Genomic DNA, 8,629 nt, shown 5'->3' with positions numbered 1-8,629 from the left:
AGTATAACCTGAGTATTCCGCGTGTGCAACTTTTTTGCACCCGTTGTATTTGAACGTAGAGCCTATCACACCCGATCATCACGTGGTGTCTCAGCACGAAGAACTTTCGCAACGGTGCATACTCAGGGAGAACACTTCTTGATAATTAGCGAGAGATCATCTTAAAATGCTACCGTCAATCAAAGCAAGATAAGATGCATAAAAGATAAACATCACATGCAATCAATATAAGTGATATGATATGGCCATCATCATCTTGTGCTTGTGATCTCCATCTTCGAAGCACCGTCATGATCACCATTGTCACCGGCGTGACACCTTGATCATCATCATAGCATCGTTGTCGTCTCGCCAATCTTATGCTTCCACGACTATCGCTACCGCTTAGTGATAAAGTAAAGCATTACAGCACAATTGCATTGCATACAATAAAGCGACAACCATATGGCTCCTGCCAGTTGCCGATAACTTGGTTACAAAACATGATCATCTCATACAATAAAATTTAGCATCATGTCTTGACCATATCACATCACAACATACCCTGCAAAAACAAGTTAGACGTCCTCTTCTTTGTTGTTGCAAGTTTTACGTGGCTGCTACGGGCTTAAGCAAGAACCAATCTTACCTACGCATCAAAACCACAACGATAGTTTGTCAAGTTGGTGCTGTTTTGACCTTCGCAAGGACCGGGCGTAGCCATACTCGGTTCAACTAAAGTTGGAGAAACTGACACCCGCCAGCCACCTATGTGCAAAGCACGTCTGTAGAACCAGTCTCGCGTAAGCGTACGCGTAATGTCGGTCCAGGCCGCTTCATCCAACAATACCGCCGAACCAAAGTATGACATGCTGGTAAGCAGTATGACTTATATCGCCCACAACTCGCTTGTGTTCTACTCGTGCATATAACATCAACACATAAAACCTGGCTCGGATGCCACTGTTGGGGAACGTAGTAATTTCAAAAAAATTCCTACGCACACGCAAGATCATGGTGATGAATAGCAACAACAGGGGAGAGTGTAATCTACGTACCCTCGTAGACCGACAGCAGAAGCGTTATGATAACGCGGTTGATGTAGTCGTACGTCTTCACGACCCGATCGATCAAGCACCGAAACTACGGCCCCTCCGAGTTCTAGCACACGTTCAGCTCGATGACGATCCCCGGACTCCGATCTAGCAAAGTGTCGGGGAAGAGTTCTATTAGCACGACGGCGTGGTGACGATCTTGATGTTCTACTGTCGCAAGGCTTCGCCTAAGCACCACTACAATATTATCGAGGACTATGGTGGAAGGGGGCACCGCACACGGCTAAGAGAACGATCTTGGAGGTCAACTTGTGTCTAGGGGTGCCCCTGCCCCCGTATATAAAGGAGCAAGGGGGGTGCGGCCGGACCTAGGAGGAGGCGCGCCGGAGGAGCCCTACTCCTACCGGGAGTAGGACTCCCCCCTTTCCCTAGTTGGATTAGGACTTGGGGGAAAGGAGGAGAGGGAAGAAAGGAAAGGGGGGGGGGGTGCCGCCCCCCTCCTTGTCCAATTCGGACTTGGGGGGGGGGGAGGGGCGCGCGGCAGCCCCTAGGCCTCCTCTCCTCTTCCTCCACTAGGCCCATTAAGGCCCATTAGGTTACCGGGGGGTTCCGGTAACCTCTCGGTACTCCGGTAAAATGCCGATTTCACCCGGAACACTTCCGATGTCCAAACATAGGCTTCCGATATATCAATCTTTATGTCTCGAACATTTCGAGACTCCTCTTCATGTCCGTGATCACATCCGGGACTCCAAACAAACTTCGGTACATCAAAATATATAAACTCATAATGAAACTGTCATCGTAACGTTAAGCGTGCGGACCCTACGGGTTCGAGAACAATGTAGACATGACCGAGACATGTCTCCGGTCAATAACCAATAGCGGAACTTGGATGCTCATATTGGCTCCCACGTATTCTACGAAGATCTTTTATCGGTCAGACCGCATAACAACATACTTTGTTCCCTTTGTCATCGGTATGTTACTTGCCCGAGATTCGATTGTCGGTATCTCAATACCTAGTTCAACCTCGTTACCGACAAGTCTCTTTACTTGTTTCGTAATACATCATCTCGCAACTAACTCATTAGTTGCAATGCTTGCAAGGCTTATGTGATGTGCATTACCGAGAGGGCCCAGAGATACCTCTCCGACAATCGGAGTGACAAATCCTAATCCCGAAATACGCCAACCCAACATGTACCTTTGGAGACACCTGTAGAGCTCCTTTATAATCACCCAGTTACGTTGTGACATTAGGTAGCACACAAAGTGTTCCTCCGGCAAACGGGAGTTGCATAATCTCATAGTCATAGGAACATGTATAAGTCATGAAGAAAGCAATAGCAACATACTAAACGATCGGGTGCTAAGCTAATGGAATGGGTCATATCAATCACATCATTCTCCTAATGATGTGATCCCGTTAATCAAATGACAACACATGTCTATGGCTAGGAAACATAACCATCTTTGATTAACGAGCTAGTCAAGTAGAGGCACACTAGTGACGTTTTAGTTTGTCTATGTATTCACACAAGTATTATGTTTCCGGATAATACAATTCTAGCATGAATAATAAACATTTATCATGATATAAGGAAATAAAATAATAACTTTATTATTGCCTCTAGGGCATATTTCCTTCATAAGGATCTCCTTTTGTCGCATTTGTGACTCCACACTCATAGGTCCCCTTCGAACTTTTTCTAGTTCTTTTTCTAGTTTGTTTATCCTTTTTTCGGTCCCTTCAGAATATCTAGGTCCCAAATATGCAATTCTACACGAATATCCAGTGTACGATCAGCGAGAGATGGGCCAATACCCCTCAGCTTCGCTTTATCCCACGTTGTACGTACAATCTCCACGACTGTCTCTTCTTGTAGCCATCTAGCTTCAAACTGTTTTATTTGGTCCCTTGGGCGATTAAACATATTATCACCAAAATAATCTGTATCCAGGATGAGAGGACGATGGTCAGAGTGTACATGTTCTAGATTGCAAACCGCACGATCAAGTCTCTCCCGTATGTCACCTCTCCTCCAAGTGAATATATCTCCAATATATCCCATATCACCCAGACCGCACTCTCCCAGAAACTTGTGAAATTCTCACATCATTGAATTTGGTCTTGCATCCCCTCCTTTTTTCTCGACAGAATTTCATTAAAATCGCCCATGACAACACATGGATGAGATGCACGCTTGTGTAATTCGCAAAGATCAGCCCAAGATAAATGTTTATCATTTCAGCAAGGATAGCCATAAAACCCCGTAAGGCGCCAATTGATACGTCCATTTTGCATCATGTTTTCTTACTGCCATTTACAATGTTTTTATCCATTTGCTTTTTGGAGTAATTCTAATGCATTTTCTCTCATAATATGCAAGGTATACACAAAGAGGGAGAATTCCGGCAGCTGGAAATCTGGACCTAGAAAAGCTACGTCAGGCCACCTATTCTGCACAACTCCAAACAAGCTGAAATTTCACGGAGATTTTTTATGGATTATTTAAGAATTATTAGAGTAAATAACTACCAGAGAGGCCCCACCAGGTGGGCACGACCCACCTGGGTGCGCTAGGGAGCCCAGGCGCGCCCTGGTGGGTTGTGCCCTCCTCGGCCCACCTCCGGTGCCCATCTTTTGGTATATAAGTCATTTTGACCTAGAAAAAAAAATAAGGGGAGGACTTTCGGGACGAAGCGCCGCCTGATACGTCTCCAACGTATCTACAATTTTTGATTGTTCCATGCTATTATATTATCTGTTTTGGATGTTTAATGGGCTTTACTATGCACTTTTTTATTATTTTTGGGACTGACGTATTGACCGAAGGCCCAGTGCAAATTGCTATTGTTTTTTGCCTATTTTAGTGTTTCATAGAAAAGGAATATCAAACGGAATCGAAAATGGAACGAAACCTTCGCGAGGATCTTTCTTGGAACAAACGTCACCCGGGAGACTTGGAGTACAAGTCTGGAAGTCCGTGAAGCTTCCACGAGGCAGGGGGCGCGCCCCCACCCTCGTGGGCCCCATGGAGCTCCACCGACCTACTTCTTTCGCCTATATATACTCTTATACCCTGAAAACATCCAGGGGAGCCATGAAACCACTTTTCCACCGCCGCAACCTTCTGTACCCATGAGATCCCATCTTGGGGCCTTTTCCGGCGATCTACCGGAGGGGGATTCGATCATGGAGAGCTTCTACATCAACACCATAGCGTCTCCGATGATGTGTGAGTAGTTTACCACAGACCTTCGGGTCCATATTTATTAGCTAGATGGCTTCTTCTCTCTCTTTGGTTCTCAATACAAAGTTCCCCTCGATGTTCTTGGAGATCTATTCGATGTAATACTTTTTGCGATGTGTTTGCCGAGATGCAATGAATTGTGGGTTTATGATCAAGATTATCTATGAACAATATTTGATTCTTCTCTGAATTCTTATATGCATGATTTGATATCTTTGCAAGTCTCTTTGAATTATCAGTTTGGTTTGGCCTACTAGATTGATCTTTCTTGCAATGGGAGAAGTGCTTAGCTTTGGGTTCAATCTTGCGGTGCTCGATCCCAATGACAGAAAGGGAACCGACACGTATTGTATTGTTGCCATCGAGGATAAAAAGATGGGGTTTATATCATATTGCTTGAGTTTATCCCTCTACATCATGTCATCTTGCTTAATGCGTTACTCTGTTCTTATGAACTTAATACTCTAGATGCATGCTGGATAGCAGTCGATGTGTGGATTAATAGTAGTAGATGCAGAATCATTTTGGTCTACTTGACACGAACGTGATGCCTATGTTCATGATCATTCCTAGATATTCTCATAACTATGCGCTTTTCTATCAATTGCTCGGCAGTAATTTGTTCACCCACCGTAATATATGCTTGATAAGTCCATTTTGCATCATGCTTTTATATCGATATTTATTGCATTATGGGCTATTATTACACATTATGTCACAATACTTATGCCTATTCTCTCTTATTTTACAAGGTTTACATGAAGAGGGAGAATGCTGACAGCTGGAATTCTGGGCTGGAAAAGGAGCAAATATTAGAGACCTATTCTGCACAGCTCCAAAAGTCCTGAAACTCCACGGGAGTCATTTTCAGAATATATAAAAAATATTGGGCGAAGGAAGCACCAGAGGGGAGCCACCCAACATCCACAAGGGTGGGGGCGCGCCCTACCCCCCCCCCCCCCCCCGGGTGCGCCTGCTGCCTCATGGGCCCCTTGGCAGGCCTCCGGTGCCCATCTTCTGCTATATGAAGTCTTTCACCCAAGAAAAAAATCATAAGCAAGCTCACGAGACGAAACTCCGCCGCCACGAGGCGGAACCTTGGCGGAACCAATCTAGGGCTCTGGTGGAGCTGTTCTGTCGGAGAAACATCCCTTCGGGAGGGGAAAAATCATCACCATCGATCCTCTCATCGGGAGGGGGTCAATCTCCATCAACATCTTCACCAGCACCATCTCATCTCAAACCCTAGTTCATCTCTTGTATCCAATCTTTGTCCCAAAGCCTCAGATTGGTACTTGCGGGTTGCTAGTAGTGTTGATTACTCCTTGTAGTTGATGCTAGTTGGTTTTATGGGTGGAAGATCATATGTTCATATCCTTTATGCATATTAATACCCCTCTGATTATGAACATGAATATGATTTGTGAGTAGTTACGTTTGTTCCCGAGGACATGGGAGAAGTCTTGCTATAAGTAGTCATGTGAATTTGGTATTCGTTCGATATTTTGATGAGATGTATGTTATCTCTCCTCTAGTGGTGTCATGTGAACGTAGACTACATGACACTTCACCATTGTTTGGGCCTAGGGGGAGGCATTGGGAAGTAATAAGTAGATGATGGGTTGCTAGAGTGACATAAGCTTAAACCCTAGTTTATGAGTTGCTTCATAAGGGGCTGATTTGGATCCATATGTTTCATGCTATGGTTAGTATTACCTTAATACTTATTTGTAGTTGCGGATGCTTGCAAGAGGGGTTAATCATAAGTGGGATGCTTGTCCAAGGAAGGGCAGTACCCAAGCACCAGTCCACCAACATATCAAATTAGCAAAGTACCGAATGCGAATCATATGAGCGTGATGAAAACTAGCTTGACGATAATTCCCATGTGTCCTCAGGAGCGCTTTCCTTTACATAAGAGTTTGTCCAGGCTTGTCCTTTGCTACAAAAAGGGTTGGGCCATCTTTCTTCACCTTATTTACTTTTATTACTTGATACCCGTTACAAATTACCTTATCACAAGACTATATGTTACCGATAATTTCAGTGCTTGCAGAGAATGCCTTACTGAAAACTGCTTATCATTTCCTTCTGCTGCTCATGGGGTTCGACACTCTTACTTATCGAAAGGACTACGATAGATCCCCTACACTTGTGGGTCATCAAGACTCTTTTCTGGCGCCATTGCCGGGGAGTGAAGCGCCTTTGGTAGGTGGAATTTGGTAAGGAAAAATTTATATAGTGTGCTGAAATTTACTGTCACTTGTTACTATGGAACATAATCCTTTGAGGGGCTTGTTTGGGGCATCTTCACCCCGACCAGTAGAGCAAAGAGTTGCTCCTCAGCCTACTAAACCTACTGAAATGTTTACTTTGAAATTCCTTCGGGTATGATAGAGAAACTGCTAGCTAATACTTTCACAGGTGATGGAACATTACATCCCGGTTTGCACCTAATCTATGTGGATGAAGTTTGTGGATTATTTAAGCTTGCAGGTATGCCCGAGGATGTTATCAAGAAGAAGGTATTCCCTTTATATTTGAAGGGAAAGGCATTGACATGGTTTAAGCTATTGATATGGGATCATGGAACTACAACCTATTGAAAGTGGAATTTCATCAGAAGTTTTATCCTATGCATCTTGTTCATCGTGATCGTAATTATATATATAATTTTTGGCCTCTCGAAGGAGAAAGCATTGCTCAAGCTTGGCGGAGGCTTATGTCAATGTTATATTCATTCCCCAATCATGATCTCTCAAGAGAAATTATTATTCAAAAAATTTATGCTCGGCTTTCTCTCAAAAATCGCTCCATGCTCGATAGTTCTTGTACTGGTTCTTCTATGATGAAGACTATTGAATTCAAATGGGATTTATTGGAGAGAATTAAACGCAACTCTGAATATTGGGATCTCAATGAAGGTAAGGAGTCAGGTATAACCCCAAAGTTTGATTGTGTTAAATCTTTTATGGATACCGATGCCTTTCGTGAATTTAGCACTAAATATGGACTTGACTCTGAGATAGTAGCTTCTTTCTATGAATCCTTTGCTACTTATGTTGATCTCCCTAAGGAGAAGTTGTTTAAATATAATCCTCCTATTGAAGTAAAAGTAGTTGCACCTGTTAAAGTTGAATAAAAGACTACCACTTATAATGTTGATCCTATTGTTCCTACTACTTATATTGAAAAACCACCTTTCCCTGTTAGAATAAAGGATCATGCTAAAGCTTCAACTGTGGTTCGTAAGAGTAATACTAGAACACCTACACCCTCTGAGCAAATTAAAGTTGAACCTAGTATTGCTATGGTTAAAGATCTCTTGGCCGATAATATTGATGGGCATGTTATTTACTTATGTGATGAAGCTGCTAGAATTGCTAGACCCGATATTAAAAATAAACATAGACATGTTGTAGGGATGCCTGTTATTTCTGTTAAAATAGGAGATCATTGCTATCATGGCTTATGTTTTTTTGAAAGAACAATCATGGCTTATGTGATATGGGTGCTAGTGCAAGTGCAATACCTCATTCCTTATACAAATAAATTATGCATGATATTGCACCTGCCGAGATAGAGAAAATTGATGTTACAATTAAGCTTGCCAATAGAGACACTACTTCACCAGTTGGGATTGTTAGAGATGTTGAAGTCTTGTGTGGGAAAGTTAAATATCATGCTGATTTTCTTGTTCTTGGTTCCCCACAAGATAACTTTTGTCCCACTATATTTGGTAGACCCTTCTTGAATACTGTTAATGCTAAGATAGACTGCAAAAAGGATGTAGTTACTATTGGTTTGGGGGATATGTCTCATGAGTTTAATTTTGCTAAATTTCGTAGACAACCCCATGATAAAGAATTGCCTAGTAAAGATGAAATTATTGGTCTTGCTTCTATTGCCGTGCCTCCTAATGATCCTTTGAAACAATATTTGCTCGACCATGAAAATGATATGTTTATGAATGAAAGAAGGGAAATAGATGAAGTATTCTTTAAACAGGGACCTATTTTGAAACACAACTTGCCTGTTGAAATTCTAGGGGATCCTCCTCCACCCAAGGGTGATCCCATGTTTGAGCTTAAACCTTTGCGTGATACTCTTAAATATGCTTATCTTAATGAGAAAGAGATATATCCTGTTATTATTAGTGCTAACCTTTCAGAGCATGAAGAAAAGAAATTATTGAAAACTCTGAAGAAGCATCGTGCTGCTATTGGATATACTCTTGATGATCTTAAGGGCATTAGTCCCACTCTATGCCAGCACAAAATAAAATTGGAGAAAGACGCGAAACCGGTTGTTGATCACCAACGACGGTTAAATCCTAAG

Source organism: Triticum aestivum, chromosome 7A (assembly GCF_018294505.1).
Source record: "Triticum aestivum cultivar Chinese Spring chromosome 7A, IWGSC CS RefSeq v2.1, whole genome shotgun sequence".
NCBI lineage: Eukaryota > Viridiplantae > Streptophyta > Magnoliopsida > Poales > Poaceae > Triticum > Triticum aestivum.
This window is presented reverse-complemented; position numbering follows the sequence as displayed.